General features: G+C 39.5%; 1 pseudogene; it reads left to right on the top strand.

Moving 5' to 3' along the window:
* The first annotated feature begins 3447 nt into the window (after positions 1-3447).
* LOC102008247 lies at positions 3448-7269 on the top strand (annotated as a pseudogene).
* The last annotated feature ends 3578 nt before the right edge of the window (positions 7270-10847 follow it).

Below are 10847 nucleotides of genomic sequence, written 5' to 3'. Positions count from 1 at the left end.
GATTATTTTGAGGCTTGGTATCCTCTGGACTGAAGCAGCTTGATCACATGGCTTGCCTCAGGCACTCTTTCTCAGACCAGACTTGCCTGTCCCTGCATGTGTGATCAATTTCCAGCTTCAGCCACTCCCTACAAATCTCTTCCTAACAAGGGAGCAGGACACTGTGGGACAATTAGAAACTCATAGTTAAACATTTGACCTTCAAAGTGATACATTAGGAAAGGAGTAAGGAATCTCTAACTAGAGGTCCCCTTGACCCCAACTATGGCTATAGACCTATAGAAGAGCCTTCCAGAGAAGGAAAACAAAACAGAATGAGCTGCTCCTGTATCAACAAGCAGTCAAATTGGCTCACCCATGACATCTAAGCTTACCCAGGGTTCCTTGGAGGAGATGGTGATGTCTGGGGACATGGGCATTATTGGTTCCCCTGGGCTTATTCACTCTTCAGAACAGGAAATTAGGACTCTTGGTGGCCTAGCCCCTCTCTAGGAGGGAGACAGTCAAACCTCCAATGACATGAGTCAAGCACATCAGCTGCCTCACATGCAAAGCAGGGCCCAGGTGGAGGTATTGCCCAGTGTCCAGTCTTCTTGCACATACAAGAGCTTTTTCCTTGGGTGTCCCTAGATTTTTCTTTAGATGACCTTGGTGGGTTTAAAACATTACCAATTGTAAGGGGCTGGGGATTTAGCTCAGCGGCAAAGCGCCTGCCTGGCAGGCACAAGGTCGTGAGTTCAGTTCCCCGTACCAGAGAAAAACCTAAATAAATAAATAAATAAATAAATAAAATATTACCAATTGTAAGGGGCTGGGGATTTAGCTCAGCGGCAAAGCGCCTGCCTGGCAAGCGCAAGGTCGTGAGCTCGGTTCCCAGTACCAGAGAAAAATCTAAATAAATAAATAAATAAATAAATAAAACATTACCAATTGTAACAGCTATAGTCTTAGCCTCTCTCCTTTGACCCTCCTCTGGGTCCCAATTATTGAACAAACTGACCAAAAAGCAATAGTGTAGTTTATTCAGAAAGTAAAAGTGAAGAGTGAGGGAGAGTCTGCAGAGCAAGCTTGGGCTGAGTAACAAGACAAAAAGCAATAAAATGACACCCTGAAGAAAGCAGAGAGGGCCACCATGCAGAAAGTAGCAATAGCTTCTAACTCCCTTTTTTTCATGAATTGCTACGAAACTAGCTTTTCTCCACTGCATGCTGCTATAATTGCCCTTTTATTTTTCAAACTAATTTCCAGCCCCTACATTTATTTCTATTATACTCAAATTTCAAAATGTTTTTAACAGGTCTGAATTCTCAGCTGAAATGAACAATCAAGATTTCATGTCATGCCAAGCTTTCAATTCTAGGTTACATTTTTGTCCCCAAGTATTTTTCCTAAAAATGAATATCCAGGAAGAAAAAAAAAATAGATACAATCAGATTCAAAGAGGAAGGCCTTGCACAATTTATGCATGGAGAAGGCATCTGTAAAGATAGGGGTGGTCTAAAGAGGATCATGAGTTCAAGGCCAATTTGAACTACATAACAAGACCCTATCTTTAAAAAAAAAAAAAAACTGAAAGAAAGGATTTTGAATGCTTTCACAATAAAAATGTTTGAGGTGATATGCTTCATCTATTTTAAACACTAATATATACATATAAATATATATATTAAATGTATATATAACCATCACATGGTATCCCATTAATATGTATCCCATTATGCTTTTATATATCAGTTTTAAAAAGAAGAATAAAATAACTTTTAAAAACTTGCACATGTCAGACATGATGGCACGTGTCTGGCACATGTAGTATCTCAGTACTGCAAAAGTAATCTCAGAATTCTAGGAGGGTGAAGCAGGATCACAAGTTTGAGCCCAGTCTGGGCCTCTTAGCAACTCAGCAAAATCTTGTCTCAAACTTCGTAAAAGGACTAATGATATAGGTCAGTGCAAAAGCCTTGGGCTTCATCTTAAAAACTAGAAAATGTTTCCGTGTAATCCAGCAATCCCACTTCTGCATAAACATATATCCAAAGGACCTGAAATCAGTTTATAACAGTGCAGAAAGACACTGTTACACTCACTCCAGTGCTGTCCACCAATAGCTGAGTGGATAAAGAAATATGTGATCTTTGTACACAATGGAACAATATTCAGCCTTCAGAAAGAAGAAAATCCTGCCCTTTATGACCATAGGGATGGACTTGGAGGTAAATATGCCAAGTAACATAAGCCAGACACAGAGAGACAGATGCTGCATGATATCACGTATATGTGGAAGTTAAAAAAAAAAGTTGCACTGATTGATAGAAGGAGAGTGTAGAATGCTGGTCTCCAGAGAGCGGAGGCAGGTGATGTGAGATGTTGGTCAAAGGACACAAAATTCCAGTTAGACAGGAGAAATAAGTTCAAGAAATCCATGGTATAGCAAACATGGTAACTATAGTTAATAAAAATACATATTATTGAGTGTTATAAGAAGAGTAGACTTTAACTGTTCTTACAACAAAAACATGCTAATTACGTGAGGTACTGAATATGTTGCTTACCTTGTTTAGTTGGCCATTTCATCAGTGTAGACATATTTCAACACAACATGTTGTACACATATGTATAATATATATACATATATACAATTTTGTTAATTTAAATAAATGACTAGAAATGTTAAAAATTGGATGAAATGGTAAAGTGAACATATGTGCTACCCTCTGTCATATCCCAAATTCCATGAAAGTGAAAGAAAAAAAATTTAAACAATATTTTTTTTTTTGTCTTTTTGAGATGGTCTCACTATGCAGTTCAGAATGAACTTGAATTCACTATGTAGTCCAGGCTGGCCTCAAACTCACAGTGATCCTCCTGCCTCAGCCTCCTGAGTGCTGGGATTACAGGCATGCAACCCAGACCAAACAATAAAATTTATAATGATGTTGGCAAAAATGAAAAGTGCCATTATCAGAAATTTTTAAGAATTCCTGCAAGTTGGGGAGGAATCAGAATGTGGTAAAACCACAGCATCAGGGACCTGCTGTTCAAACAGAATGATAACATACTCCACAAAGAAGAAGATATTTTATAACTGACAAAGGATTATGTATATGAAGAATATTTAAAAGTCAATAAAGATTTTTAATACACTCAGATAAAAACAGACAACAAACACAACAGGCATTTCAAAGAGAAAACACAAATGGCCAATAAGCATATTGGACTGCTCGGCCTCAGCAGTAACCAGAAAAGTGCCAATTAAAACCACAATGATCAGGCTGGGGATTTAGCTCAGTGGCACAGCGCCTGCCTGGAAAGTGCAAGGTCGTGAGTTTGATTCCCAGTACCAGAAAAAACCCATAATACTGTACAACTTAAAACCACAATGATGAAACATCTACAAATAAACTGAACCAGCAAAATGTTTATGTTTAACCATGACAAGTTCTGCCGCACATGTGGGACAACGGGAACTTCACACTGCAGGTGAAATAGAAATTGGGGGCTAGGGATATAGCTCAGCAGCACTGCGTCTGCCTGGAGAGCCTGAGGTTGTGAGTTTGATTCCTGTCACAGGAAGGAAGGAAGGAAGGAAGGAAGGAAGGAAGGAAGGAAGGAAGGAAGGAAGGGAATGGGAGAGAGAGAGAGACAGAGAGAAAGAGAGAGAGACAGAGAGAGAGAAAAATTCTAAGATGGGTACAACCATCTTAGAAAACTATTCAGCATTAACAAAATCAAGCTGAGCATGGTGGCACACACCTGCAATTCCAACATTTGGGGAGGCTGAGGCAGAAGGATCACCACGAATTCAAGGCCAGCCTGAACTACATGTTGAGACTCTCTCTCAAAAAAACAAAAAATGATTAATAAAATCAAAGATAAGCATATCTTGTCACCTACAAGCTCCTCTCCTAAGTCTATACTCTAGAGAAATTCTTGTGCATAGGCACCAGGAGACACATATATAAGAACATTTATCATAGCACTGTCAGTAAAACCCAAAAAGAAAATAAACTAAAATGCTCATCAATCATAAAATGGATAAATTACAGTACTCAATGGAAACCATAGAATTCTAAAAATGAAATAATTGGGCCAGTGATATAGCTCAGTGGCACAGTGCCTTCCTGGGAGGTACAAGGTCCTAAGTTTGATTCCTGGTGTAAAAACAAAAATAAAATAAAATAAAAATGAAATAATTATAGCCAAATGCATGATTTTGAATTAGTCTCACTGATTACAGCAAAAATAAGCAAATAGAAAAACACTATATGTAAACTATAAACTATATTATAAATAATATAATTGTATACATATAAAATCATATATCTAGATAAAATATTACCATGTTGTAAAAGCTTAAATGAAAGCCAAGAAGTCATTCATACACCAAAAATATTTTTTTTTTTGAGACAGGCCTCACTGTGTAGTTCAGGCCAGCCTTGAACTCACTATGTAGCCCAGGCTGGCTTCAAACTTTCAGAGATCCTCCTACCTCAGTCTCCTGAGTACTGGGATTACAGGCGAGTGCCACCACACCCCAAATTTTAGATAAAAGCCAAGAAATCATTCATACAAAATTCAGGACATTCATACAAAATTCAGTATACACAGGTAGATTCAAAGATAGCAATAACATCTTAGTTCTTAAACTAGGGAGTAGAGGTAGTAGGCTAATTTTGCCATTATCACTAAAAACTGTATTCAAACAGTAAATGTTTTCTTTCCAGTGTATAACATTTCATTTTTTAAAAAGTTCACTACAGAGATAAGAACAGTTTTTTAAAACGCCAGAAAATCCCTAATTTAGCATCAGAACATTTTAAAAAATGGAGAATAGCCCACTCCAATATTAACATAATAATTAAAGATCTAAGTTTGGAAGCACTGAGCCAATCAAACTTCACTACGCTTTCTATGTGTGCTTATCTGCTGAAGGTAGCATCTACCTCCTGGACAATGACCCCAAGATTAATCTCTGTAAACCATGGGCAAGAGCTACAGAGGATGCGCCCGGATTTCCTGTTGACGTGGGAGTGTGAAGCAGATCAAAGCCACGTGCAGCTCCACTGGGGCCGCTGAGATCAGAAAAGCAAAGCACCGCACCTGGAAACTTCCATCCACAGGAGGATCCCGCTGTGCTGTAGGCCGACCACACCCGCATCTAGGCCTGTGAGGCTCTCAGGCGCCCTTTCCTAACCCCTGTGCTGCAACCAGCAGAAACAGACTTCTGTATTGGGCTTCCAAAATCAATGCTTTAAGTCTAAACTTGCTATAAATATGACGTGATAACCAGGAATCCCAAAGTATCTGAAACAAACCAGCACTATGCAAGAGAAGTCCTAATAAGAAACAGGAGAACTAATGACCCAGGAAAACTAAATAATAGGCATCATGAATATTACATTCAGGAAGAGTCAGTACAATATTAACTATAAAAAGTTTTTCCAGTATAAAGTCTGTTGCATTTTATATTTTTTTTTAATCTTAAAGAGTAAAAGAAGAAAAAAAAAAAAAAAAAAAAAAAGAAGGATAACATAGTAATAGGGGGATTTACCGAATTACAGACAAAGTGGTAGGACATTATCAATGATTGTTATTTTACCTTTTGGTATCTTCAAGATAGTTTCTCAGGAAAACAAATAGACAAATAATAGTGAGTTACAGACAAAAATGGTAGGAAATTATGCATTTATATTTTAATACAATACTGAATAAGAGAAACATCACGTTTTGAATCAGCACTGAAATAGTAAACTGATTCTCCCAGAACCAATACAAAAGAAAGATTGGCAAAGAAAAATTGAAAGGATCTGAGAATCTTCCCTAAGAATCTTCTACCTGCTTTTCATGCCGCTGCAGCCACAGCTACCCACGGCCTGGCCTGGGAGGACCCAGCAGCCACAGGGCTGCACTCCAGCCTGCAGCTTCTCCACAGCTTGTCACCTGCCATGAGCAGCAACAACCTGGGCTGTGCTTTCTTTGCTTTCTAGTGAATAGCAGCTTTTGGTCTATCATGCAGATTCTCCGTTCCACACAGGGAATACTAGGGTGCTGTAGGTATACCACAGCTTTACAACAGAAGAAACGCTAAGTGCAACTTTAGACCTTCAACTGCACCCACTCTACAAAAGCAGTGTCTTCCATCTGAAACTGAAGCAGAACTCAAAACAGCTAACCAACGCTAAAACAAGACAAAGGTGCCATACTTGACAAAGATGCTATACTTGATGGGATCCCTTCGGCTTCCAAAATAAACATGATGCGGACAACCCTATCAGAAGCCTGCATCAGCCACCAGCCTCACGGAAGCCCCGCAGCAGTGCCCACTGGTCCTGGCCTTCCCAGTTTCCATCCCTCCCTGTAAAAAATGCAGGGTGGCATCGGCTGTGCCCAATTTGGACTGATTCTCTGTGGGAATCAAAGCCTATGCTTCTGTGCACACTAGGGACAACTCAAGAACAATCAATACCATCTGTTCACCAGGGAGAAGCACGTATTGTGAGAGAATGTGGACTTGCTGGGAAGCTTAGCAGATCTGTGCTGCAGAGCTCACGAAAATAAAAGCTCTGTGCTCGAGTTTGAACAGGCATAGATGTTGGCTATTTATCTGATGAAAGGAATGGAAGTGTATTGCAATGTCCAGTTGGAAGAAGAGTGCCTGGATGACAGGGGAACCTCAGCTGCTGTCTTTTCAGTATTTTTATCAGCAGAACCCTGATCACCTGGTCTCTGGGCAGCATAGCTTCTATAGCAAGCACTATTCCTGGGCCCTCGATATAGAAGCCACGCCGTTCACCTGAATAGTGAAGTAACAGCGCCTAAGTCTTGCTACTTAAAGGAACAACACTTAGGAATACTAGCAGAGTACAGGAACCAACAATCCATTTTCAGGAGGCCATACCATCTATCAAATGGGGTTATATCTTGTCACTTAGACTGTTCAAAGTTCTCATTACATGTTACTTAGCCTCTAACACTGAGAAGCAATGATAATACTTAACAGTGTTTATGAAACTCTAGGCATAAATGCCCAGATCCTTACGCCTTTAGCCACTATTTGTCTGGAAGACTCAATGACACAGGTGAAAGCCAAAACTCTCAGAAAAATCCTTGACCCAGAGGCCAGATTATATTAAGGCTGTAGTTTAAAAAAAAAAAAAAGTGGGATCTATTAGCGGAAAATAGCAATACAAAGATGGAATTACTCTGCTCAGGAATGCACTGGCTACACAGAGTAACTGTCCTGCACTGGGTTCTATTGAGATTACCTTGTAGCTGTCAGTGAGGAGGACACTATCGTAGGTGCTTAGCCTCTCATGCAGGGAGGTAGGTAATGAGTCAAACAGGAATTCTGGAAACACATACAATTGGTGCCCACAGATGAAAGCAGAATAATAATCATAGTGGTTGAAAAATTACTCATGAACTCATGGCTTCTAAAATTTTTTCTTAAAGTATGTGAACAATGTTAAGGAACTGCTTCCCACATAACTCACACCACTATAAAATGCATGTTCATTCGTATAGCTCTTCCTGTCCTCGTCCACACACACACGTTTTTATAGGGTTATCCCTAGTCATATTTATACTTTTCTTTTTCTTTTTTTTTTTTTTTTGGTTTTTTTCCAGTACCAGGAATCAAATTCATGACCTTGCACTTGCCAGGCAGGTGCTGTGCTGCTGAGCTAAATCCCCAGCCCCTATACTTTGCTTTTTCAAAGCAAGTATTCTAGGTATTTTCTCATGTTTCTACCGACTGTAGCATTAAGAACTTCAGTCCTGAATTTAAATGCTACCTTCACTCTCATCTCAGGCAAGTTACTAACACATCTCCTTGTCTCTAACCACATTATTGGGTATTAAATAACTGAATGAGACAAATGGGATTATATCAAATTAAAATGCTTTTGCACACCAAAAGAAACAACCAACAGAGTGAAGAGACAACCTACAGAGTGGGTGAAAAATTTTTGCCAGCTATTCCTTGGACAGAGGACCAATATCTAGAATATATAAAGAACTCAAAAAAATTAGACCCTTCCCAAAATAAAATATTCAATCAAAAAATGGGCAAGTAGAAGGAATAACACTTCTCAGAAGTAGTAGTACAAGTGGCTAATAAATACACAAAAAATGTTCACCAGCTCTGCTTATTAGAGAAATGTAAGTTAAAACTATACTGAGGTTCCATCTTACTCTAGAAAGAATAGCCATCATCAAAAAAATGATAGGAGCCAGGCATGAAGGCACATACCTGCAACTCCAGCACTCTAGAGGCTGAGGCAGGAGGATTGCCATGAGTTCAAAGCCAGCCTGGGCTACACAAGTGAGTTCAAGGCCAGTCTACCCTGTTCCAAAAAACAAACAAAAAATGATAGTAAAAGCAAAACAGAGGGGCAGGACTATAGCTTAATGGCACAGCACATGCCTGGCAAGTGCAAGGTCCTGAGTTTGATTCCTGGTACCAAACAACAGAAAAAGAAAACCAGAGAAAGAGTGCAATGATAGTAAATAATCAACACATCTCAATAACATCTCTCAATGTTAATGACCCCAACTCTCCAATTAAAAGACATAAATTGGCAAACTGAATCAAAAACAGTACCCAACAGTCTGTTGCAGTCAAGAAATTCATCTTATCCAAAAAGATATTTGTAGAGTAAAAACCAAAGAATGGAAAACAATATTTCAGAACCCTGAAAACAAGCAGAGGCAGCAAGTTTAATCTTAGACATGGTAAACTTCAAGGTAAAACTGAGTTAGAAGAAACAATGGGGAAAGAAAAGAGACAATGAAGGTCACCAAATATGAGTTAAGAAAACAATCCCACAAGAAGAGATAACAATTATAAAGATTTAAGCACCCAGGCGTGGTGGCGCACACCTGTAATCCCAGCACTCAGGAGGCTGAGGCAGGAGGATCACTGTGAGTTTGAGACCAGCCTGAGTTACAAAGTGAGCTCAAGGCCAGCCTGAACTGCATAGGGAGACCTTGTCTCAAAAGACAAAAACAAAAAAATTATTTATGCACCAAATACTGGAGCACCTATCTTCATGAAACAAATACTGATGAGCATAAAAGATCAAATAAATACTAACACAATCATATTGGAGGATCTTAACACTCACTGGCAAAGAGATATATCAACTAAACAAAAAAATCAGTAACTCCATGTGTTCAAAGATGTGGCTCAGTTCTGATATTCACATTTCTGGAAGTTAATGCCAATGCATGTACAGCTCATCAAAATCTCTGAGACGCTGTGAAAGCAGTCCTAAGAGGGAAGTTCATTGCAATCAGTGCTCACATTAGGATAACAGAGGAACAGCAAATAAATAACCATATGAGGAAGTTTAAAATACTTGAACAACAGCAACAATCCAGGCCCAAACCAAAATTAAGGAAGAAAATCAAAGATTAGAGCAGATATCAATGAAATCAAGGAAAAAATGACAAAGAATCAATGAACTGAAGAGCTGGTTCTTTGAAAGAATAACAGAATAAACCCTTAGCTAAACTTACCAAGAAAAAGAGAGAAAAGACTCACATCCATGCAAGTGAAATGAAAAAGGCGAAATCACAACAGACACCATCAAAATCCAAAAGATAATAACTACTATGAAAAATGTATTCCAGCAAATTGGAAATTTTTGAAGAAATAGATTCTTAAGCCCATATAAATTACCAAAGATAGCACTAGAAGACAAAAAAAAATGCTGAACAATCTCATAACAAGCAATGAAATTGAGACAGTAATAAAGAATCTACCAACTAAAAAAAAGCCCAGGATTTGACAGATTCATTGCTGAATTCTATAAAATCTTTAAGGATGTTATAGTACCTATACTCCTTAAGCTCTTCCAAGAAATTAAGAGGGACAGACTGCTTTCAAATTCTTTAATGAAAGCCAGCATCACTCTGATTCCAATCAAAAAACTACAGGGCAGTCTCCTTAATGAACAAAGATGTACAAATCCTCCACAAAATACTAGCAAATAGAATGCAGCACATCATCAAAAATATCATACATTATGACCAAGCCAGTTTCATCCAAGAAATGCAATGATGGTTCAAAACATGCAAATCAAGAAATGTAATACATCACATAAACAGAAGCAATGTCAAAAAACACACAATCTTATCAATGCTGTTGACAAAATCCAACCCTTCTTTATGAATAAGAACCCTGAAGAAAATAGCTATAGAAAGACCATACATGAATTTGATAAAAGCCATTTACAACAGACCAATGGCCAACATCATGTTAAATAGGAAAAAACTAAAAGCATTTCCTCCAAAAACAGGAAAAAAACAAAGATATCCACTATCACCACTTCTATTCAACACAGTACTCAAAACAGTAGCCGGGGGCGGGGGGTCTTTGGACTGGCGGCTCACTCCCTGCCTCGTTAGGCCCCGGAAGGAGGGCTTCTGGTGCACAGGGAGCCACGGGTGGGGAGCGCCAGTCTTCTGGCTGGCTAGCTTCCTGCCTCGTAGGCTCCCAGAGGGAGGGTCCCCGGCGCATGGGGAGCCATGTGGCAGCAAGCGCTGTTGCGCGCTGGCCCTTAGGCCAGCCGCCGCCGAGCAATTGAGATCTATCATGACAGAGAGAAACAGTGACACAATCGGCCCACCATGCAACGACTGCAGATGCCCACCCACGGACGTGTGTGAATCATTCAAACTTTGAACAATATGCCATACAACGGGACACTCTTGCTCCTGCCATTGAGAACCAGAAAGGTCCAGAGCCAGCAGAGGAGCAGCTGCTGAACAAGGACTCAGAGAACATGAGAATGCAGACTAAGCCCACGGAGTTAGAGGTCCTCTGGACTGGGGTCACGAGAGCCACT

Source organism: Chinchilla lanigera, unplaced genomic scaffold, assembly GCF_000276665.1.
Source record: "Chinchilla lanigera isolate Chin_1 unplaced genomic scaffold, ChiLan1.0 scaffold00029, whole genome shotgun sequence".
NCBI classification, from domain to species: domain Eukaryota; kingdom Metazoa; phylum Chordata; class Mammalia; order Rodentia; family Chinchillidae; genus Chinchilla; species Chinchilla lanigera.
Note: the sequence above shows the minus strand (reverse complement) of the source record. Positions and strands in the feature narration are given on the sequence as shown.